This window comes from Fundulus heteroclitus, unplaced genomic scaffold (assembly GCF_011125445.2).
Source record: "Fundulus heteroclitus isolate FHET01 unplaced genomic scaffold, MU-UCD_Fhet_4.1 scaffold_306, whole genome shotgun sequence".
NCBI classification, from domain to species: domain Eukaryota; kingdom Metazoa; phylum Chordata; class Actinopteri; order Cyprinodontiformes; family Fundulidae; genus Fundulus; species Fundulus heteroclitus.
This window is the reverse complement of record NW_023396716.1, coordinates 47,197-73,171: the sequence shown is the minus strand read 5'-3', so window position 1 is coordinate 73,171 and position 25,975 is coordinate 47,197. Positions and strand designations below refer to the sequence as shown.

General features: G+C 40.1%; 1 long non-coding RNA gene across 1 annotated transcript; it reads left to right on the top strand.

Moving 5' to 3' along the window:
- Positions 1–22,008: 22,008 nt before the first annotated feature.
- LOC118559524 lies at positions 22,009–25,201 on the top strand. Its single transcript, XR_004928911.1, has 2 exons — positions 22,009–22,874; positions 23,616–25,201. It is a non-coding gene; the product is annotated as an uncharacterized LOC118559524 (long non-coding RNA).
- The last annotated feature ends 774 nt before the right edge of the window (positions 25,202–25,975 follow it).

Genomic DNA, 25,975 nt, shown 5'->3' with positions numbered 1-25,975 from the left:
GGCTCTTGATACATCACAAACACTTGCTGTCTTGGTTACAGATGCAAGGCAAGGCAAGGGAAATGTATTTAGATAGCACAATTCAGTACAGAGACAATACAAAGTGCTTTACATGATTAAAATATAGCAAAATAAACGCAAGTAGGAATAAAATGTAGCTACAAAATAGAATAAAAGCAAGTAGAGATAGAATGTAGAAACAAAGAAGAACATTAAAAACAGTAAAACAGTTTAACTAGAACAGTCAAAGGCAATTGTAAACAAATGTGTTTTTAATCTTGATTCAAAAGAACTCAGGCTTTCCGCACTTTTACAGTTTTCTGGAAGTTTGTTCCAGATAAGCGGAGCATAGGAACTAAATGCTGCTTCTCCTTGTTTAGTTGTGGTTCTAGGTATGCAGATTAGGCTGGAGCCAGAAGACCTTAGTGGCCTGAAGGGTTCATACACTGATAACAAGTCTGTAATGTATTTAGGTGCTAAGCCATTTAGGGATTTATAGACTAACAGAAGTATTTTAAAGTCTATTCTCTGAGATACAGGGAGCCAGTGTAAGTACTTTAGAACCAGGTTCATGTTCTCTACTTTCTTAGTCTTAGTGAGGACGCGGGCAGCAGCGTTCTGGATCAGCTGCAGCTGTATGGTCCACTTTTTAGACAAACCTGTGAAAACACCGTTGCAGTAATCAATTCTACTAAATATAAACGCATGGATTAGTTTTTCCAGATCCTGCTGAGACACCAGTCCTTTAATCCTGGAAATATTCTTCAGGTGATAGAAAGCCGACCTTGTCACTGTCTGTAAATGCTTTTGGAGGTTCTGGTCTGAGTCCATCACTACAACCAGATTCCGGGCCTGATCAGTGGTTTCTAGCTGAAGCGACTGAAGCTGTGTGCTAACTTTTGATCTCTCCTCTATTGGTCCAAATATTTTTACTTCAGTTTTGTTTTTATTCAATTGAAGAAAGTTTTGACACATCCAGCAAGATGTGCACCAACAATTTGTCCTCCTTTGAACTCACCCATGTCACCCATAATGTTGTGTGCATTGCAATATTTTGAGCAAAACTGTGCTCTTACCCTGCTAATTGGACCTTCACACTCTGCTCTTATTGGTTCAATGTGCAATTAATGATGATTGGCCACCAGGCTGGTCCAATTTAGCCATGAAACCTCCCACACTAAAATGAGAGGTGTTTCAGTTTCATTGTCCAACCCCTGTATATATTGTATTTCACTTACTGAATTGAGTTACTGAAATAATTGTCTATACTTTTATTTATTAAGATTTAATTCTAGTGTTTATGTAAGGCAGAGGTTACAAATGTAAATGTTACAACCTGTTGTTTGGACCGTTTTTGCCTTTTCTTCTTTCTATTAGAAACGGCTCTAAAAGAAGAGGTGGAAACAACGCCCCCAAAATGACGCTTGTGGCCAAAAAGTGTATTATGTCAGTAGTGGTTTAGGACTACCGTAGCAAATGAATGGGAAACATTGACCGTCGGCTGTCGCCAATTAGCTCATTAGCTGCGTCTCAGATCGAAATACGCAGTTTGCAGCTCTGCAGACACAAAGTTTTCCCGGTCGGCAGGTTTTGATGAAGACAAATCCTTTTCACTCAGAAGGTTTGATTTAAAATCCCCAAGCGATGAGAGCCTAGGACCAAGGAACTCGGAAGCTTTGCCTTTGACGGTCACGCCCACCACCAGGCGGGCGCCTTTTTCAACTTCTTCAGAAGTTGAACGATTCTAGTTAGGCGCCCGCCTATGCATTGAAAATGCATGGCGGAGGCCTTATGTTATGCACCTAATAAGGATTTCTTTATTATTAGGCGCCCGCCTATGCATTGAAAATGCATGGCGGAGGCCTTATGCTATGCACCTAATAAGGGTTTCTTTATTATTATTATTATTATTATTATAGTACCGTTAATACAGCCCGAACCGTAGGGTCTACCCCCACATACTATATATCGAAACGTTGGTCTCGACGCCGCGATCAGGGCTTTTTGTACTTGAGGCCGTTTCGACTTACATTTGGAACAAAATTCGCAAAAAACACTTCTTAACACAATTGACCTCTCAATAAAGCTCGGCTGAGCACGACACTGGTGTTTTGGTCGAGTGGGTTAGGTGTCGGGCTGCAAAGCAGAAGATCGAAAGTTCGAATCCAAGCTGTGCCAATTTTAGAGAATTACATTTTCACCCAATATTTCATTTGCCTTTGGCTTTAAAAAACGATTTTTCAATTTAAATCAATACCACATATTTTATTTTTTCATGCTACATTGAAGTATTTAATCATGTTTTAATAACACCAATTTTCCATGCTGCTTCGATGCAGACCTTCTCCTGTTGGCTGTTGGCTCATTAGCAGCCTCATTTGTTGTGGTCTGTTGTCATTCACACAGAACAATAAACCGTGCCAGCCGACATGAGTTTTACAAACGGCAAAGCTTTGTCTTAAGCAGTAACGTGCCTCTACTCCGCGCTGCGTTCTCAGACCAGTGTGATGCGTTCCCGAGCGTCAGAAAGCTGCATTCAGGAGCATGGGACATTTCTAATTTACAATAATATATATATTTTTTACAAGTAACAATTAAATAACTTGAACAACTGGTATAAATGAATGATGATAAAGGAATTTATTTAACATGTTTTGGGACAGTTTGTATTCAGACGTTTTAAGAAAACATTAAAGTATTTTATGTATTGTTTATTAATTTATTTTATATTATACTTAATCTCCTCCTTTTCCTGTATAATCCTGCCTCAAGCATTTCGCTGGCTCTCCTTATTATTGTAAACTTTGTAATGTAACGAGAGTTCAGGGACATCCTACAATCAGGCTTAGGCTACTGGAGGACATCAGGGCCAGTTTTTCTCACTCTACTGATTTCTACTGTTCTCCAGTTTTGCATTGCATTGCATTGAAATGAAAGTCACATTTCCTGCCACAGTTGTTTGCTGCTTCTCCACCGAAGCCAGGCCTGCAAGCTCTCCACCATCAGGCATCGCTTATCAGTTACCCTCCTTCACTGCCTTGAATTTTAGTCATACTCAAAAACTGCTAGTTGAAAGAATAATTAATTTCATTATTATTTTCTGTTTAAATATCCAGTCATATTCACTGAATTAGAACATCTTTTTAGAATGTTTTTTAGTCTGAAAATGACAAGTACCTTTTGAAATTAACCTTAATGCAGGTACCAAACTTGTCCTTAAACCACAATAATTGTATTTATTTTACTACTATAATGTACTATTTTAATCTTAAATCTTATTTTTATCAGTTGGGGTGGCTGCCAGCACAACACTGCATTATGTCCTCATGACAGAAATCATCGCTAGAAAAATGCATTATCATCATTCAACAATGATTACTGAAAAAGACGTACTTCGTTCCTGCAGTTCCTATACTGTCCACGAGTGGCGCTGTGTGAGCAGACAACAAGCAGTACTCTTTGAGTTCCGGGTCAGAGGTGAACTCCTCCGTCTTGTGGCTGCTATTGCTTGCTGTGCTGTGCTGCCGTTTTTCCTAAATTACTGAAGGATATTGTTGAATCAAGTCCAATTTACCCAGACGAAGGGTGTTCCATTGGGTGTTTTTCTTGCAACTACGTGACGGTGAGTCGTTTATTTAATGTCGGTTTTATATTATGGTAGAAATGCGGTGGCTAGGCTGCACGCCACTGAGCTATATGCTACATGTAAAAGCCTAACAGCAGCGCGATCTCTCCTCCGCTGCAGGTAAAGAGCCGGGTGAAGCTGACACCCCACCCACAGAAAAAACTCTGTTAAATAGACGGAATGGTTAGTGCTTCGTTTGTGCAGGTTTGTGACGTTAAAATTAGCGTTTGTGCTATTTTGGTTTTGAAGATATTAAAGAATATTTCTTAAGGTCATCCAGAGTTCACCATCTCCCCATATGGCTTCGAATCCGATCAAACTAGGGCTACTTCTTTTAGTGCTTTGTTTGTGCAGGTTTGTGCCGTTAAAATTATCGTTTGTTCAGCTTTGGTTTCGGAGATATTATGAATTTTAATTTGACGTCATCCCAGCCCGCCGCTTCAAAATAAAGTGCTACGGTAAATCATATGTTATTGCCAACACTGGAAAAAACGTAAGTCTTTTTAATATATTTCTACTGATAAATCAGTAACATTACTATGAAGTTGTGTCATCTACCGAGGCCCCCCCCCCCCCCCCCCCCCCACAGCATTCTTATAAAATAATTTATATATTCCTGCTTATTGGCAAAGATCTCTGGGGAAACATGTTTTTTGTTTGTTTTTTTAGTTTCCTGACTGAGGGGAGTGGCTGGAACAGTCTCTGTGCAGGATGGCAGTAATTCTGCTGTGACTTGGGGAGCCGTGGTTTTATGTTTTTTGGATACAATCCGGGTTAGCACCCGAACATCTCTTTCAGACAGCTTCCTCGTGTGTCCACAGTTGATCCTGTTGGATGTGGTTCGTCCTTCTTGGTGGTGTGCTGACATTACCCTGGACCCCGTGGCTCTTGATACATCACAAACACTTGCTGTCTTGGTCACAGATGCAAGGCAAGGCAAGGGAAATTTATTTATATAGCACAATTCAGTACAGAGACAATGCAAAGTGCTTTACATGATTAAAATATAGCAAAATAAACGCAAGTAGGAATAAAATGTAGATAGAAAATAGAATAAAAGCAAGTAGAAATAGAATGTAGAAACAAAGAAGAACATTAAAAACAGTAAAACAGTTCAATTAGAACAGTCAAAGGCAATTGTAAACAAACGTGTTTTTAATCTTGATTCAAAAGAACTCAGGCTTTCCGCACTTTTACAGTTTTCTGGAAGTTTGTTCCAGATAAGCGGAGCATAGGAACTAAATGCTGCTTCTCCGTGTTTAGTTCTGGTTCTAGGTATGCAGAGCAGGCTGGAGCCAGAAGACCTGAGTGGTCTGGATGGTTGATACACTGATAACAAGTCTGTGATGTATTTAGGTGCTAAGCCATTTAGGGATTTATAGACTAACAGAAGTATTTTAAAGTCTATTCTCTGAGATACAGGGAGCCAGTGTAACGACTTTAGAACTGGGGTTATGTGCTCTACTTTCTTAGTCTTAGTGAGGACTTCAGAACCAGGTCCATGTTCTCTACTTTCTTAGTCTTAGTGAGGACGCGGGCAGCAGCGTTCTGGATCAGCTGCAGCGTTCTGATCCACTTTTTAGGCAGACCTGTGAAAACACCGTTGCAGTAATCAATTCTACTAAATATAAACGCATGGATTAGTTTTTCCAGATCCTGCTGAGACACCAGTGCTTTAATCCTGGAAATATTCTTCAGGTGATAGAAAGCCGACCTTGTCACTGTCTGTAAATGCTTTTGGAGGTTCAGGTCTGAGTCCATCACTACAACCAGATTTCGGGCCTGATCAGTGGTTTCTAGCTGAAGCGACTGAAGCTGTGTGCTAACGTTTGATCTCTCCTCTATTGGTCCAAATATTATTACTTCAGTTTTGTTTTTATCCAATTGAAGAAAGTTTTGACACATCCAGCAAGATGTGCACCAACAATTTGTCCTCCTTTGAACTCACCCATGTCACCCATAATGTTGTGTGCATTGCAATATTTTGAGCAAAACTGTGCTCTTACCCTGCTAATTGGACCTTCACACTCTGCTCTTATTGGTTCAATGTGCAATTAATGATGATTGGCCACCAGGCTGGTCCAATTTAGCCATGAAACCTCCCACACTAAAATGAGAGGTGTTTCAGTTTCATTGTCCAACCCCTGTATATATTGTATTTCACTTACTGAATTGAGTTACTGAAATAATTGTCTATACTTTTATTTATTAAGATTTAATTCTAGTGTTTATGTAAGGCAGAGGTTACAAATGTAAACATTAAGACCTTTTGTTTGGACCGTTTTTGCATTTTCTTCTTTCTATTAGAAACGGCTCTAAGAGAAGAGGTGGAAACAACGACCCCAAAATGACACTTGTGGCCAAAAAGTGTATTATGTCAGTAGTGATTTAGGACTACCGTAGCAAATGAATGGGAATCGTTGACCGTCGGCTGTCGCCAATTAGCTCATTAGCTGCGTCTCAGATCGATATCACAGTTTGTAGCTCTGCAGACGCAAAGTTTTCCTGGTCGGCAGGTTTTGATGAAGACAAATCCTTTTCACTCAGAAGGTTTGATTTAAAATCCCCAAGCGATGAGAGCCTACGACCAAGGAACTCGGAAGCTTTGCCTTTGACGGTCACGCCCACCACCAGGCGGGCGCCTTCTTCAACTTCTTCAGAAGTTGAACGATTCTAGTTATTATTAGGCGCCCGCCTATGCATTGAAAATGCATGGCGGAGGCCTTATGCTATGCACCTAATAAGGGTTTCTTTATTATTATTATTATAGTACCGTTAATACAGCCCGAACCGTAGGGTCTACCCCCACATACTATATATCGAAACGTTGGTCTCGACGCCGCGATCAGGGCTTTTTGTACTTGACGCCGTCTCGACTTACATTTGGAACAAAATTCGCAAAAAACACTTCTTAACACAATTGACCTCTCAATAAAGCTCGGCTGAGCACGACACTGGTGTTTTGGTCGAGTGGGTTAGGTGTCGGGCTGCAAAGCAGAAGATCGAAAGTTCGAATCCAAGCTGTGCCAATTTTAGAGAATTACATTTTCACCCAATATTTCATTTCCCTTTGGCTTTAAAAAACGATTTTTCAATTTAAATCAATACAGTTCACCTCATGCCTTTAACTTTTTTATTCACATATTTTATTTTTTCATGCTACATTGAAGTATTTAATCATGTTTTAATAACACTAATTTTCCATGCTGCTTCGATGCAGACCTTCTCCTGTTGGCTGTTGGCTCATTAGCAGCCTCATTTGTTGCGGTCTGTTGTCATTCACACAGAACAATAAACCGTGCCAGCCGACATGAGTTTTACAAACGGCAAAGCTTTGTCTTAAGCAGTAACGTGCCTCTACTCCGCGCTGCGTTCTCAGACCAGTGTGATGCGTTCCCGAGCGTCTGAAAGCTGCATTCAGGAGCATGGGACATTTCTAATTTACAATAATATATATATTTTTTACAAGTAACAATTAAATGACTTGAACAACTGGTATAAATGAATGATGATAAAGGAATTTATTTAACATGTTTTGGGACAGTTTGTATTCAGACGTTTTAAGAAAACATTAAAGTATTTTATGTATTGTTTATTAATTTATTTTATATTATACTTAATCTCCTCCTTTTCCTGTATAATCCTGCCTCAAGCATTTCGCTGGCTCTCCTTATTATTGTAAACTTTGTAATGTAACGAGAGTTCAGGGACATCCTACAATCAGGCTTAGGCTACTGGAGGACATCAGGGCCAGTTTTTCTCACTCTACTGATTTCTACTGTTCTCCAGTTTTGCATTGCATTGCATTGAAATGAAAGTCACATTTCCTGCCACAGTTGTTTGCTGCTTCTCCACCGAAGCCAGGCCTGCAAGCTCTCCACCATCAGCCATCACTTATCAGTTACCCTCCTTCACTGCCTTGAATTTTAGTCATACTCAAAAACTGCTAGTTGAAAGAATAATTAATTTCATTATTATTTTCTGTTTAAATATCCAGTCATATTCACTGAATTAGAACATCTTTTTAGAATGTTTTTTAGTCTGAAAATGACAAGTACCTTTTGAAATTAACCTTAATGCAGGTACCAAACTTGTCCTTAAACCACAATAATTGTATTTATTTTACTACTATAATGTACTATTTTAATCTTAAATCTTATTTTTATTAGTTGGGATGGCTGCCAGCACAACACTGCATTATGTCCTCGTGACAGAAATCATCGCTAGAAAAATGCATTATCATCATTCAACAATGATTACTGAAAAAGACGTACTTCGTTCCTGCAGTTCCTATACTGTCCACGAGTGGCGCTGTGTGAGCAGACAACAAGCAGTACTCTTTGAGTTCCGGGTCAGAGGTGAACTCCTCCGTCTTGTGGCTGCTATTGCTTGCTGTGCTGTGCTGTGCTGCCGTTTTTCCTAAATTACTGAAGGATATTGTTGAATCAAGTCCAATTTACCCAGACGAAGGGTGTTCCATTGGGTGTTTTCCTTGCAACTACGTGACGGTGAGTCGTTTATTTTGTGTCGGTTTTATATTATGGTAGAAATGCGGTGGCAAGGCTACACGGCACTGAGGGATGGAAGAGCTGCGTGAAGCTGACACCCCACCCACAGAAAAAACTCTGTTAAATAGACGGAATGGTTAGTGCTTCGCTTGTGCAGGTTTGTGCCGTTAAAATTAGCGTTTGTCCTGTTTTGGTTTTGAAGATATTAAAGAATATTTGTTAAGGTCATCCAGAATTCACCATCTCCCCATTTTGCTTCAAATCCGATCAAACTGGGCTACTTTTTTTAGTGCTTCGTTTGTGCAGGTTTGTGCCGTTAAAATTATCGTTTGTGCTGCTTTGGTTTCGGAGATATTATGAATTTTAATTTCAACCGATGACGTCATCCCAGCCCGCCGCTTCAAAATAAAGTGCTACGTTAAATCATATGTTATTGCCGTCACTGGAAAAAACGTAAGTCTTTTTAATATATTTCTACTGATAAATCAGTAACATTACTATGAAGTTGTGTCATCTACCGAGCCTCCCCCCACCCCACCCCCCCTACAGCATTCTTATAAAATGATTTATATATTCCTGCTTATTGGCAAAGATCTCTTGGGACACAAGAGATTAGTTTCCTGACTGAGGGGAGAGGCTGGAACAGTCTCTGTGCAGGATGGCTGGCGTCCTTAATGATGTTCCTCATTTGTGTAAAAAGATGTGGTCAGATCTACCGTTTGGTCTCAACACTTTTCTCAAGAAAGCAGTTATTAATTTTTATATTTTTCTTTTATCATGCAAGTTGTTTTAGCTGCTATTGTAAAATGTGTGTTATATTGTTTTGTACTTTATTCCTGAATAAATATTGCGATTTATTTTGTCTCATTTAAAGAACTTTACTTTAGATAGCAATGTCAAGTGACATTGCCAAAAAAGGCATTTCATTTATTAGAATGTTCAACTGTTTTCATAAAGTCTATTTTTTCTAATCAGAAGGGTTTATTCTTCTTCGAGAGTATAATGTTTATAACATTTTCAAACAATAACTTGGTTATAGTTGATCTTAGTAGTCATAGTTCATTACTCCCCTGAATTAATTAGAATAGCAAACCTTTATTGCTCTACAATAGGGAGATTTGGGTGTGTCTGCACCTAACAAAAGGGCAATTAAAGTGTACAGGCTTATATAACGCAGAAAACATACCCAAACTAAAATCAATAACAGAAAAACTGCAAAAAATAAATCACACTGGTCAGCCTATAAAGTATAACAATATTAAAATTCATAATATCTCCGAAACCATAGTAGCACAAACGTTAATTTTAACGGCACAAAGATGCACAAACACAGCACTAAAGAAGTTGACCACTCTGGTTTGCTTTGGCTCCAGCTCAGCACCAGCAAAGGAATAACAATGTAGCGCTTTATTTTGCAGCGGCGACCTGTGGTGACGTCACCTTTCGGAATTAAAACTTATATTATCTGCGAAACCAAAGCAGCATAAACGCTAATTTTAACGGCACAAACCTGCACAAACGAAGCACTAAAGAAGTTGACCAGCTTGGTTGGATTCAAAGCAAAATGATGGGATGGTGAACTCTAGATGAACTTAACAAATATTCTTTAATATCTTCAAAACCAAAACAGCACAAACGCTAATTTTAACGGCACAAATGTGCACAAACCAAGCACTAACCATTCCGTCTATTTAACTGAGTTTTTTCTGTGAGTGGGGTGTCAGCATCTGACACATGGCCTTTGGTGAGCTTTGGTGACATTAAGTATTGGCACCCTTTTTGAGGAACTTCCCAGTACAGGATTTGGACCAAACTAACAGAGTACAATCACCCGGTGATACTGGACACAACCATAGACATATATAAAGAGTAGACCCCGCATCAACCGCTCTCGCCTATAGGCGCTGACGAGATTTAGGGGCGCCATCTTGGGGCGGTCGACAACTCCGCTCAGTCTAATGTGTTAACCAGGTGCAGAATCAATTTTAATCAACTATAACTCGTTTAATGTTGAACTAATTTTCACATTTGTTTAGCTTAAAACTTTAAAACTATAGCTATTATAACAAATGGTCCAGTGCGTTTAAATAATCTTAGTGGGGTTAAAAGTAATAGAATATTCTGACATGATGTATGTATGTTTCAAAACACAGCCACGCACACATTTTTTATAATTTTTTTATTGCTATATAAACAAACACATTTGTACATGTACATATGTACATATACTTCCCAAAAAGAACCCGTGATGGGCGAAATCTGTAAAGTAGTAACCTTTATTTTTTTTACAATTATTATATACAATTAAATACACTATAGTATATTGAAACCATAGAACAAAACCTTTTTACCGGCCCAAGCATTTGTTTAACAAATGAAAGTACTATATAAACGTTTTTTTTTTATTATTATTTACAAATAAGCTGTAAAATAATAATTTTAATCAATACGAACTGAAGGCTTCAAATTGCGGAGATCAGCGTGGCCCACCGCGACCCGAGTCATTGGATTAGAACGGGAGAAAATTAAAAATGATTATAAAAAAAATACAAAGTACAGTAGGACAAATAGTGACTCGTGTGTATTTCACTGCTCTTTTGACTGAGGCGCTGCATCTGTGACTCCGGTCTGTAGCGTTTTTTTCTTCTAAAGCACGCGGTGCAGGTGAGTTTTTTTTTTTTCGGGAGAAGAACAAATTTTTATCGGTAGTTGTCACTCTTTTTTTTCAAAAAAGATTCTTATAAACCGACACGCCACCTGATGAGAACTGTAATGAACGGCTCATCAATGCAAATCCGTGAAGCAGCGAGACCGTGAAAGGTGAACCGCAATATAGCGAGGGTTCACTATATATATATATATGTATGTATATATATATATATATATATATATATATATATATATATATATATATATATATATATATATATATATATGCTGTTTATTCACTAATGTCTAACAACAACTTTGTATCTCCTAGTATTAGAAAACTTACATTCTGATCAAAAATATAAACAATGTCTTTTCATCTTGCTTGTGAAAAGTTATCCCTCGAGCCCTGACATAAATAATCCCTCGATTTAAACAAAAATGAGCCGCACAGTGCTGAGGCATCATTAGTGTGTCAGCTTGAATCAGCAGGATTAGGTATCAAGTCGACCGCCCCAAGGTGGCGCCCGTAATTCCTGCGCAGCGACAGTCAATGCGGGGTCTACTCTTATATTATGTCTATGGACACAACCATGTTAGCGGCTAACGCTTAGCATGTTGCTAACCGGAAGTAGCTCTAGGAAGGTCTCACCAACTTCTGCTTCACAGAGTTTGTACTTCCTTTAGTAGTTTGTAATGCCTTTAACATTTTTATTCACATATTTCATTTTTTCATGTTACATTGAAGTATTTAATCATGTTTTAATAACACCAATTTTCCATGCTGCTTGGATGCAGACCTTCTCCTGTCGACTGTTTTTTTTTTGGGGAGGCTTAGTTGCTAAAGGAGGCCGATCTGACACATGGCCTTTGGTGAGCTTTGGTGACATTAAGTATTGGCACCCTTTTTGAGGAACTTCCCAGTACAGGATTTGGACCAAACTAACAGAGTACAATCACCTGGTGATACTGGACACAACCATGTTAGCAGCTAACGCTTAACATGTTGCTAACCGGAAGTAGCTCTAGGAAGGTCTCACCAACTTCTGCTTCACAGAGTTTGTACTTCCTTTAGTAGTTTGTAATGCCTTTATCATTTTTATTCACATATTTAATTTTTTCATGCTACATTGAAGTATTTAATCATGTTTTAATAACACCAATTTTCCATGCTGCTTGGATGCAGACCTTCTCCTGTCGGCTGGTTTTGACGAAGACAAATCCTTTTCACACTCAGAAGATTTGATTTAAAATCCCCAAGTGATAAAAGCCTACGACCAAGGAACTCGGAAGCTTTGCCTTTGATGGTTACACGCAACACCAGGCGGGCGCCTTCTTCAACTTCTTCAGAAGTTGAACGATTCTAGTTATTGTTTATTAATCTTCCATCACCGTTAATACAGCCCGAACCGTAGGGTCTACCCCCACATACTATATATCGAAACATTCGTCTCGACGCCGTGATCAGGGCTTTTTGTACTTGACGCCATTTCGACTTACGGTTGGAACAAAATTTGCAAAAAAACACCGAAAAATTGTCATTTTCAACACTCTACTGTGTCGTCATGCTTTCACCTATGAACATCGTTTAACTTCCAGTTTGTAGATATATCTTTGAACTATTCAGAAGTGAAAACGGAATGTGCATATCTTTTATTGTTTTCTCATCACGCCATTTTCAGTTACCATGGTGACAAAATTCTCCAAAAAACACCAAACTACTCACTTAATTTTCACTCTACATGCACAAATTATACATCAACACGTAGGTATTTCTGTCTGGATTCAGGAAATGTAACCCTCATTGGTGTAGGTCTTTTAGATTTCTTGCAAATCACCTCAGACCGGCAACAACCCCAAAGTGAAATTTATGCGAAAAAGACCGAACAACTTCAGCCTACTCGCTCAATTTTCACTTTACATAGACAAATTATACATCAAAACGTAGGTCTTTTTGTCTGGATTCAGAAAATGTAAACCTAATTGGTGTAGGACTTATAGATTTTTTTCATCATGCCATTTTCACCTACCCTGGTGACAAAATTGTCTACAAAACAACAAACAACTTTAGCCTACTCGCTCAATTTTCACTCTACATGCACAAATTATACATCAAAACGTAGGTATTTCTGTCTGGATTCAGGAAATGTAACCCTCATTGGTGTACGATTTATAGATTTTTCGCAAATCACCTCAGACCGGCAACAACCCCAAAGTCACAAATTATGTAAAAAAGACCGAACAACTTCAGCCTACTCGCTCAATTTTTACTCTACGTAGACAAATTATACCTTAAAATGTAGGTCTTTTTGTCTGGATTCAGGAAATGTAACCCTCATTGGTGTACGATTTATAGATTTTTCGCAAATCACCTCAGACCGGCAACAACCCCAAACCCTCCCCAAATTGAGCTGCAGTTGTTGTGAGTTTTCCATGTTGCAGAGAGCCAGCCAGGGCCGGTCACAGCCATAGGCGAACAAGGGGCCGCTTGGGCCCACTGGTGCAATGGGGGGCCCCCAAATTTTTTATTTTTTTATTTATTTATTTTTTTTTTACAAGTAACAATTAAATAACTTGAACAATTGATATAAATGAATGATGATAAAGGAATTTGTTTAATTTATTTAATTTATTTTGTATTCAGAAGTTTTAAGAAAACATTAAATTATTTATTTATTTCTGTATCTATTTTTATATATGGAAGACTTGGTCCTCCATACTCCATGGCTCAACAAGAGTTCATCTAAAGATGTTTTAGAACTGATTGGTGACCTTTAGTTTATATTTCAGAAAGTTAGTTATAAGTAGAGTTATGTGGTTTTATGTTTTTTGGATACAATCCGGGTTAGCACCCGACAATCCCTTTCAGACAGCTTCCTCGTGCGTCCACAGTTAATCCTGTTGGATGTGGTTTCGTCCACATTACCCTGGACACCGTGGCTCTTGATACATCACAAACACTTGCTGTCTTGGTCACAGATGCAAGGCAAGGGAAATTTATTTATATAGCACAATTCAGTACAGAGACAATACAAAGTGCTTTACATGATTAAAATATAGCAAAATAAACGCAAGTAGGAATAAAATGTAGATAGAAAATAGAATAAAAGCAAGTAGAGATAGAATGTAGAAACAAAAAGAACATTAAAACAGTAAAACAGTTTAACTAGAACAGTCAAAGGCAATTTTAAACAAATGTGTTTTTAATCTTGATTTTAAAGAACTCAGGCTTTCCGCACTTTTACAGTTTTTTGGAAGTTTGTTCCAGATAAGTGGAGCATAGGAACTGAATGCTGCTTCTCCTTGTTTAGTTCTGGTTCTAGGTATGCAGAGTAGGCTGGAGCCAGAAGACCTTAGTGGTCTGGAAGGTTGATACACTGATAACAAGTCTGTAATGTATTTAGGTGCAAAGCCATTTAGGGATTTATAAACTAACAGAAGTATTTTAAAGTCTATTCTGTGAGATACAGGGAGCCAGTGTAAGGACTTTAGAACTGGGGGGATGTGCTCTACTTTCTTGGTCTTAGTGAGGACGCGGGCAGCAGCACTTCACTTTTTAGGCAGACGTGTGAAAACACCGTTGCAGTAATCAATTCTACTAAATATAAACGCATGGAATGATTGGCCACCAGGCTGGTCCAATTTAGCCATGAAAGCTACCACATTAAAATGAGAGGTGTTTCAGTTTCATTGTCCAACTCCTGTATATAGTGTATTTCACTTACTGAATTGAGTTACTGAAATAATTGTCTATACTTTTATTTATTAAGATTTAATTCTAGTGTTTATGTAAGGCAGAGGTTACAAATGTAAACGTTACAACCTTTTGTTTGGACCGTTTTTGCCTTTTCTTCTTTCTATTAAAAACGGCTCTACGAAAAGAAGTGGAAACAACGCCCCCAAAATGACGCTTGTGGCCAAAAAGTGTATTATGTCAGTAGTGGTTTAGGACTACCGTAGCAAATGAATGGGAAACGTTGACCGTCGGCTTTAGCCAATTAGCTCATTAGCTGCGTCTCAGATCGAAATACGCAGTTTGCAGCTCTGCAGACGCAAAGTTTTCCTGGTCGGCAGGTTTTGATGAAGACAAATCCTTTTCACTCAGAAGGTTTGATTTAAAATCCCCAAGCGATGAGAGCCTACGACCAAGGAACTCAGAAGCTTTGCCTTTGACGGTCATGCCCACCACCAGGCGGGCGCCCTCTTCAACTTCTTCAGAAGTTGAACGATTCTAGTTCCTTTTTAATCTTCCGTCACCGTTAATACAGCCCAAACCGTAGGCTGTACCCCCACAAACTATATATCAAAACGTGTGTCTCGACGCCGCGAAGTGTGCTTTTTGTACTTGACGCCATTTGAAGTTACCGTGGTGACAAAATTAACCAAAAACCACTTCTCAAAACCACTTCCTAGACACTCTCAAAAATGCAGAGTTCAGCACGACACTGGTGTTTGGTACAGTGGTTTAGGTGTTGGGCTGGTGCACCAAAGGTCGCAGGTTCGACCTTTTTTTTTTTTTTTTTACAAGTAACAAATAAATAATTTGAACAACTGATATAAATGAATGAATGATGAAAAAATTGCAACAGCAAAAACTACTGCTCATTAGCAGGTGCAATATGGACTTTTCAGCTCTGCAGCGTCTCACATCAAATAACGACAAAGTTTACCTGAACGGTAGGTTTTGATGAAAACAAATCCTATACACATCACGCACATTGCGTCATAAACAGCTGCCGACCCTCGTATCTGGCTGATCGGTGCAGCATCTCTTGAGCACTTGTTTTTTAGAAGGTTTTTTTTATCTATTTTTCACCGGACTTTTTCTTACAAAACTGCACCGCGTTGCTGCGCAATAGCACACATGAGTTTCTGGACCTTCGGAGCTATAACAGTGATACATTTATCGCCGATATTCCCGTCATCCTAGAGATCTCCAGAACACTGGATCCTGCCAACTTCTCCCAGCCGGGCGGAAGTGCAACTCAGCCGGCGACCGGAACGTAAACAAAGCCGGCGTAACCGCGGAGGGGGATGCGTGCTAGGCTAAAGCTAACACCACACTGGCTATCTTTACTAGGGTAACCAGAAGTCCCCAATTTCCGGGGACTGTCCCCGTTTTGGACTACCTGTCCCCGGCTAAAGCTGTCCCCGGAAATGTCCCCGATTTTACGAGGGGAAAATGTTGCGCGTAGACTGTTATTACGGTAGAGCTGTTGCGAGCAGAAACAGGTGTTACGGTAGCTGGTTGCGCTGCTGATAATATAAAGATGAGGAACAGAGCGCACCACTAGACGGGCGGTAATGATTCTTTTGGATGTGGTCAGCACCCATTAAAACACGAAGAAAGAGAAGAGGAAGAAGTGGAAGTTCGTTGTCATAAACGTTAATGGGGAGCTGCTGTGATATGGCAAGTGTATTAAACGAGTCGGTTTATTTGGATCAATTTTCACTCTACGTAGACAAATTATACATCAAAACGTAGGTATTTTTGTCTGGATTCAGGATATGTAACCCTCATTGGTGTAGGACTTATAGATTTTTTTCATCACGCCATTTTCACCTACCCTGGTGACAAAATTATCCAAAAACCAACAAACAACTTTAGCCTACTTGCTAAATTTTCACTCTACATGCACAAATTATACATCAAAACGTAGGTATTTTTGTCCGAATTCAGGAAATGTAACCCTCATTGGTGTAGGTCTTACAGATTGTTCGCAAATCACCTCAGACCGGCAACAACCCCAAAGTCAAAATTATCCAGAAAACCACAAACAACTTCAGCCTACTCGCTCAAGTTTCACTCTACGTACACAAATTATACATCAAAATGTAGGTCTTCTTGTCTGGATTCAGGAAATGTAACCCTCATTGGTGTAGGACTTATAGATTTTTCGCAAATCACCTCAGACCGGCAACAACCCCAAACCCTGCCCAAAATGAGCGAGTAAGCTGCAGTTGTTTTCCGTCCTGCAGACAGACAGCCAGGGCCGGTCAAAGCCATAGGCGTACTAAGGGGCCGCTTGGGCCCACCAGTGCAATGGGGGGCCCCCAAATTTTCCTTTTTTTTTTTCCCCCAAGTAACAATAGCGTACCGTGAGCGAGCTATTTTTAGAAACGTAACGTCATGATGATGTCACATCACGTGGTACGCAGTAGGGCAAACTTGCATAGTCCGCCGCTGTTTCGCTGTAAAAAAGACGTGCGTTAGCCTAGGTTTTACTCGTTAAAACGACTGCTTTTTCCAAATCTAAGACCATGGTTTTTAAACATTGTTGCTATGGAACGTGCAACAGTGACTCAAGGTACGGTGATCGGCCGCATATGAAAGATGTTTTCTTCATTACTTTCCCGAAATTCAAGAGTGACGAGGAGAAATGTGTGCGCTGGGTACACCGGTGCGGTCGGCCTACATATGTAGCAAGCATTTTGTCGGAGGAAAGGGCCCAACCGAAGAACATCCTGACCCAATTCCAGCGACATCAAGTAGTGAACAGGTAAGAGTATTTTGGTGGCCGACATGTTAATAATGAAGCGCCTGCTACCAGGATAGCATATAAGCTATCCTGGTAGCAGGTGCTAACATGATACCCTGCTACCAGGATAGCCTACTCAAAAACATTTCAAATAAGGCAAACATTAAACATATACCAACAAAAAAAACGGCCGACGACGCCATGAACCTTGCGCAGGAAAAAAACCCAAAGCTTACCGTTCGATCAACTCGGCCCGTTTTCCGGTCTTTTTAAGCTCTCGACACTCAAGCCATCCTTTGAGCTGAAGTTTGGTGTGTTCTTCGACAGTGCGACCAGTATACCGTGCGTCTTGGGAAAGTTTAATGGCTGCAAAGTCGGTCATATCACTGGTTCTGTTGCGCGTGTAGTAGCTGGTTGCTACGGCCGTTCTCTACCTGTATGCCCTACCTAAGCGGCAAAAGGGGCGTTGCTCTTGAGACGGTGACGTCACGTGCGTGGTACGCTATTAAATTACTTCAGTTATACGCACCACCAGGCGGGCGCCTTCTTCAACTTCTTCAGAAGTTGAACGTTTCTAGTATACTTCTGCTATTTCAAAACACTGTTGCTCGACTTTTTACTGATGCAAAGAAATGAGAACTTATCACTTCTGTTTAGATATCTCTACATTGGGTTCCAGTTGATTTCCAAATTGGTTTTAAAGTTATTTTATTTGTTTTTAAGTGTTCACATGGTCATGGCCTCAGTATCTGACCTGATTCAAACGTATGCTCCGTCACACTCATTGAGGCTGGAAGTGTAGTTATTGTCAGTTATCCCAAAGCCTAAGAGCAAGTTAAGAGGTAAGCAACGTTTTCAGTCCTAGCCTTCTAACCTCCTTTTCTTCTCTGGTGTCTGGACATTAGCCTTGGAGGCCATTCCAACCTTGATGGAGGAGGAATGAACTGCGGTGTGGCCCAAACCATTTTTTTAAGATGGGACAGTCGCCATGATTGTTTTGGTGGATTATACCATCAATATCCCTGGCTTTGAAGTAGCTTGTGGTTTTTGTCTGGGTGGTGTTTTGTGTTTTATCATCCACTAATTGGTATTGAGTTAAACTAATCGCTATGATTGTAGGACATATAAGTTTTCTGTTGTTTTATTCTGGGTTTTACTCTGCTGCATGTTCTGTAAATGAAATGGTGTAAACTAAATCATCCAACAATCCACATTACGTGGCAGGTTGAGGCAAAAGAACCTGAAAAATGGCAAAAAATTATCTCATTAAATTACCTAAATATGTCTTTATTAAATGTTCCTCAGTTTGGGCTGGGATCAAAACACTTTCTAATGTGCATAATGTGTTTCATTGTTTCCTGCAGATGTTAAGCAGAAGCTGATTGTTAAGGAAGAAGCTTCTTTAGACCACAGACCTCCTGATGACCTGCATGACCCAAAGCCCCCCCACATCAAGGAGGAACAGGAGGGAGTCTACATCAGTCTGCCAGGAGAGCAGCTCAATGAGAAGGAGGTGATTAATGCCATCAGGTTTCCAGTCTCTGCTCCTCCCATAAAGACTCTGGATGATGAACAATCTCTGCTGCTCTCACAGCTTTATCCAGACCAGATTAAAGGCAGAGAGCTTCCAGAAGAGAATGATGGAGAAGAATCCATCAGGATACAAGATCATGGAGATGCTTCCACTTCTTCAGAGACTGAAGACACTGAGGAGGATGAAGAGGACAGTGATGTAGAACACCCTCTGTCTGAGCTGAAGCACTTGTCAGACTCTGGATATAAGAAAAGTTCTACAGAGAAGAAAAATGTGGAGTCACGAAGGAAAGTCCAGACAGGAGGGAAGCTTAGCTGTAAAGACTGTAGCAAAGCATTTATTACAAAATACGACTTAAACAGACACATGATAACCCACACAGGACAGAAGCCTTTCTGTTGTGATCTATGTGGACAAAGATTTAGCAGAAAAGGAAATTTAAACACACACATGAGAATCCACACAGGACAGAAGCCTTTCTGTTGTGATCTATGTGGACAAAGATTTAGCTTAAAACAACATTTAAACAGACACACAAGAATCCACACAGGACAGAAGCCTTTCTGTTGTGATCTATGTGGAAAAAGATTTAGACAAAAATCACATTTAAACACACACATGAGAATCCACACAGGACAGAAGCCTTTCTGCTGTGATCTATGTGGACAAAGATTTATCGATAAATCAGGTTTAAACAAACACATGAAAATCCATACAGGACAGAAGCCTTTCTGTTCTGATCTATGTGGAAAAAGATTTATCCAAAGATCAGCTTTAAACAGACAGATGAGAATCCACACAGGACAGAAGCCTTTCTGTTGTGATCTATGTGGAAAAAGATTTAGCCAAAGATCAGCTTTAAACAGACACATGAGAATCCACACAGGACAGAAGCCTTTCTGTTGTGATCTATGTGGAAAAAGATTTATCGAAAAATCAGGTTTAAACAAACACATGAGAATTCACACAGGAGAGAAGCCTTTCTGTTGTGATCTATGTGGACAAAGATTTAGCCGAAAATCAACTTTCAACAGACACATGAGAATCCACACAGGACAGAAACCTTACTGCTGTGATCTATGTGGACAAAGATTTAGCCACAAATCAACTCTAAACACACACATTAGAATCCACACAGGAGAGAAACCTTTCTGTTGTGATCTATGCGGAAAAAGATTTAGACAAAAATCAGGTTTAAACACACACATGAGAATCCACACAGGACAGAAGCCTTTCTGTTGTGATCTATGCGGAAAAAGATTTAGACAAAAATCAGGTTTAAACACACACATGAGAATCCACACAGGACAGAAGCCTTTCTGTTGTGATCTATGTGGACAAAGATTTATCGATAAATCAGGTTTAAACGCACACATGAGAATTCACACAGGAGAGAAGCCTTTCTGTTGTGATCTGTGTCATCTCCATCATCCCTTCCCAGCCTGGTAAAGACTGTCGCTCACATCCTCCACTACTCATCAGTTTTCTATAAAAGCTCTTAAACAAGGCTCTGAGTGTGTGGCTGTGTTCGGGTTCATCAGAACGTTTGCTGACAGTTTCTGATTCCATTTTAAGTTCCCAAGTTCATTATTTTTACATTTTTAATTAAATGTATAGCTCATATAACCAACATGTTTCTTTGGTTTTAACATCTGTGTTTTTATCCTTGTTTATAACTGTAATTGTTCAGTAAGATAGCTGAAATGACAAAAATCAATTACAAGACATTTATGAAAACTAACTAATCATTTTTACTTTTTTCACACTTTTTTCATTATGTATCATAAATAATTTTATGATCAAACATTTTAATTACTTGAACATGTATGTCTTTATATCAATCTAAACCTGTTCTATAAATAAAGCAAAACTTATATTAAGACGCTGGTGAAGATTCTCAGTCATCCAGGTCATGATCATTCCAAAAAAAAAAAAAAAAAAAAAAAAACTGGACTTTTTTTCCAAAGTTTGAAGACGTTTTGCTTCCCATCCAGAAAGCTTTCTTAATTCAAATGTCTGGAGTTGTGTGGAGGTCCAAGCTTTATATTATTGACCAACAAAGGCCTTTTTATGGCTTAGATAACATGCTAAATGAACAGAAACTGGTCCCCCTTAGTAATGGGGAGTCGTTAGGGTGATTATTGGGCTTACAGGAGTGATCTTGTGCTCATTGTATGGAGGTGAGCATTGAGGTGAAGTTTGGTAGGAATCAACCCTGTTGCTGTGTTATAAATTGTAGAGAGTTGGAACCTAAGGCCTCCTCCTCTGTTTAAGGTTGTTTTTTCTCTCTTAACGTAGATGGCTTCCTTCACGCCCCTTTTTAAACCATCTGTCTTCTTTGTCCAAAATGTGGACATGTTGGTCCTCACAGAGTGTCCTTTGTCCTTAAGGTGTAGGTGGACAGCAGAGTCTTGTCCTGAGGAGGTATCTCTCCTGTGTTGAGCCATGCGTCTGTGGAGAGGTTGTTTGGTTTCTCCAATATAAAGATCAGAACATTCCTCACTGACTGAACTGCAGACACCACTCCACTCATCTTAGGTTTGGGGGTTTTGTCCTTGGGATGCACCAGCCTCTGTCTGAGGGTCCTGTTTGCTTTGAAATGTTCTGGGATTTTGTGTTTGGAGAAAATCCTCTTGAGTTTTTCAGAGACTCCAGCAACATATGGGATGACCATGTTTCTGCGTTTATTCTTCTCATCATTATGTTCTGCAGCGGGTCTTTTGGATTTTCTTGCTGATTTGACAAAAGCCCAGTTAGGGTAGCCACAGGTTTGGAGGGCATCTCTGATGTGTTTCTGTTCCTTGTGCTTCCCTTCTGTTTTAGTAGGACATGCTGGGCCCGGTGTTGTAAGGTTCTGATGACAGAAAGTTTGTGCTCCAGTGGGTGGTGTGAGTCAAAAAGAAGATATTGGTCTGTGTGAGTGGGTTTCCTATATACTTCAATGTTGAGGTTTCCATCTCCTTCCATGCTCACCAAACAGTCCAGAAAAGGTAGCTTGTTGTCGTTGGCATCCTCTCTGGTAAACTTGATGTTGTTGTCCACTGAGTCCACAGAGTTGATGTGTCTTGTGAAAGCTTCCACTTAAGCAAGAAAATAATTACTGGGCAATAATGTAAAGCCTGGAACTCCACACTACTCCAGACATTTGAATTGAGAAAACTTTCTGGATGGGAAGCGTAAATGTCTTCAAACTTTGGAAAAAAATCCAGTTGTTGGGTTTCTTTTGGGGGGGGGGGGGATTATATTCAGCACCAATGTTCCTCCTAATTCTTCATGTCTCTGAGTAAACACACAAACTCCCTGAGTATTCACCTGACCTCTGTGAGCAACATCACATGTTCACACTGAGGCTACATTACGCCTGTCCAACACCTGAGATTATAACAAGTTACATGGTTTACTAAAAGAATCAAATTACAGCAATAATCTCTTTTAGATTACCTAGTTTAGAAACAATTAATTTAGCCTGATTCCATGAAAAGGACAACAGTAGACTCTCACTATTGGACTGTAATGTAGCCATGGGGAATGGTGAAAGCATTTCTGCTGGAATGTCAGTCCTTTTTGTGATACTTTGTGTTTCTATACACTGAGGATGTGGTTGGTATGGCTTTGTCCAGTGAATAAGATCTGAACTAAAGCATGCTGGATCCCTTCCCTTCCATTGCTGGCAGTAAGGTCATCATGGTCTGCTCCATCCTCCTTCCCTGTGTCGCATCTATACACAAGGAAACATTTGTGACTCCATGTCCCAGCAGGCTTTGCACCTGCCTTTCTGTTCTGTGCACAGGCTCCAGCAGTCTTAGCTCCTCCCACGCAGTATAAAGAGAGTGGAGCTCAAACCATGCTCTTCTTTAGCCGCTGATTTCTGAGAGCACATTCTGACTGCTTTTGAGACACTTCCTGGCAAATCCTCCTCCCCCACCTCACTGGAAGCCATCAATGCACGGTCTTGCAGTCTTTGGCTCTATAATTACTGCCAACACAACATGGATACCAGATTGAATGCTCCTGTAAGAATGCTAACCTCTGATCAAGATGTCTTTCTCTGGACCCAGGACATTGTGACAGTGGCTGAGGTTTGTTTTGTGTCAGACGTTGTTTGTCCGGCTCTTTCTCCACAGGTTGGTGACGTGTCCTGATTGCAGCAGTATCATCAGTTACATTTATTTTAGTCTTCCTCAAATTGTTGCCATACACAAAATTAGTCTCTTTTGCTCAGCAAACAACTTCTTTGACTTTTGTTTCTGCTGTGATATGCTGCGTCAGCTGTGACGTCTTACAGAACTTTATTTGGTCCTAAATTAGGTTTAATCCACTAATCAAGTTGCTGAAACATGAATAATTAGTGGGAATCAGATTAAGTCACATTTAATTCAGTGTCAAAGATGTGGGTGTGAATATTCAGCCATTATGTTTTCATTTCAGTCACAAAACAGTTAAAACATTTTCCTTTGTTATTGTGCTTTTTGTGTAGGGAAAATAGAAAATTATAATCCAGTGAGTTTTAGAATAAACCTGTTAGCACCAAAATGTGGAAAATGGAAAGGGTTGTCTATATTTTCTGTGCTGCTGCTCTTTATGCAGAAAATGGATCCACAGACAACTTAAATCTATTTATTAACTGGTGGTCCATGAAAAGCAAAATGCAAACATTTTTCTGTAATGAGAGGAAAGGTGGAATCTGAGCCAAGTAGCTTTGGTATCAAAACTAGATTTTATTGGTTTGACAAAAGATTTTTCTGTAGAAAACAAATGACAATAGTTAAAATAAGGCACCCTGGAAACATGAAGTTCTTTTTTCCTTGCTCTTCTTTTAGGGGCACGCTTTGAAGGTTGTGCTGGAAACAAAGAAAGCCAATCTTTCTATTTCAATCAGGTCTAACTGTGGCAGGATCCAAAGAGCCTGAAAGCTTGCCATACCTCCACCCTCAGCAGACTTCAGCTCCTTGGCCTCCTGGATTTGAGCAACAAGACTTTGGAGCCTTTGTGACGCAGCCGTTCTGCGCTCCTCCAAAACACTCCTTTGTTCTCTTGAAGGTAGAACATCTTGTCAGTTTCCTCCTGGGCTTTTCATGCGGCACACAGCACTTCCAGTTAGCTGTGCAGAGCTGCCTGCTCAGCCCGCTTTTCTGACACATCCTGTTCCTCTGCAGAAGTCTGCCTACTTGTTGCAGGGCTTCTACTATCTCCTCATTCCCCGTGATCAGCTCCATTCTCTGCTGAAGTTCTCTCCTACTGCAGATGAGACCAGAGTAAAACCCACATGAGGTCCATGTACCGCTGATCACACAATAAATCAGGTCACAGAAAAGGCCTGAAGCCTTGTAATGTGTAGCCTGCTGCATGTCTTCATTACTTTGCTTGTCCGTTTAGCTAACCTTTGATAATAAAATAATAAAATTATGTTTTATTGACCATCTTCCAGCCAAAATATGTCAAGAAATAACTTCTCTGTGAATTTTGAGGTCTTTCTACGGCTAACCGCAGCAATTACCTAAGGTGACAGATTTTATTTCTAATAAGACCTTAACAGAGATGCTGTTCATAACAAATGAAGTAATTTTTCTCCAGACTGTAAGAAAAAGATTTCTGGATGTTATGACAGAAGTTCTCACTAATGTAGGAAGACAGTTTTTCTAAAAGGGATTTGCTGATGGGCTCACCCCCCCCCCCCCCCCCCCCCACATTACAGTAGAATCCATTAAGATTTATATTTAAAAACTGTTTAAATGCATACTTTGAAACATAGAAGTTACAGGAGCCACATGTAATTTGCTGCATTTCAAGAACTATGTAAATAAAGCAAGTTACACATTCCCAGACAGGTTATAAAAAGTAACAAAGATAAATTTATTCTAATATATCTAACCACTCTTATTTACATTTTTGCCTATATTGCTCCTTTGTGATTTTTGAAATCATCTATTGAGTCTACTTTTATATCTTTAAATATTTTAATTTTCCTGAACTCCTTGTGTAAAAACGTTGGTAAAATATAGTTGCTTTTTAAAATAAAATAAGTGTGTACAAATACTCTTAATGTGACTTAACCCCAAGACAAACGTTTCTGACAAAGAATTTTTTTTTTTAAAAATTGCTGAACTGAAAACAGTTTAAATACAATTACTATAACCAAATCAAATGTAGAGCATATTTTTTGTTTTAGATGTAAATAAAGACTATGAAAATGTTTGGAACCTCTAGTTGTGTCACTACAAACTCCCTTTATTCCCCCATTCAGGTGTTTAAACACCTTTTGAACTAAACAGAGCCTTTTAATGAAGAACAAATGCAGAGCTGGTTTACAAGTGGAAGATGATCTTAGAGTTTGTTTGTCATCCATGCCTCCAAGAATAAACTGTGTGGGGAGAGACAGGCTCATCCTTCTCACTAATTGTCAAGAGCTTATTGATGTCATTGATGAATGGCTGGACTGTGTAACAAAGCCTGAAGCAGATATTCATAAGAATGTTGTTTTTATTCTTTTTTGCCAATAGTTTGAATAAGATGTTTGTTGTGCTTCTTCAGCCGAGGATCAGAACGCCAAGGTCCTCACCCTCGACTGCTACCCTATGCACAATGCACCCGACCCCCCTTGGCCCCTCTGACAGGTGGTGAGCCCATTGGAAGGGGGACCCATGTTTCCTCTTTGGGATGAGCCCGGCCGATCTCCATGGTTAAAAGCCCGGCCACCAGGCGCTCACCAGCGTGCCCCACCTCCAGGCCTGGCTCCAGAGTGGGGGTCCGGTGACCCGCGTCCGGGCGAGGGAACACTACGTCCATTTATTGTCTTCATCATAAGGGGGCTTTGGGCTGATCTTTGTCTGGTCCCTCACCTAGGACCAGTCTGCCTTGGGTGACCCTACTAGGGGCACAAAGCTCCTAACAGCATAGCTCCTAGGGTGATTGGGACACTCAAACCCCTCCACCACGATAAGGTGGCAGCCCAGGGAGAGGTCGCCTCCCTGGTGAGGTGTTCCAACCGGGAGGAGACCCAGAGGGAGACCCAAGACACGCTGGAGGGACGATGTCTCTCTGCTGGGAACGCCTTGGGATTCCCCCAGAGGAGCTGGCCCAAGTGGCTGGAGAGAGGGACGTCTGGGCCTCCCTACTGAAGCTGCTACCCCCCCCCCCCCCCCCCCCACCATCACCACCACCACCACCCGAACCTGGATAA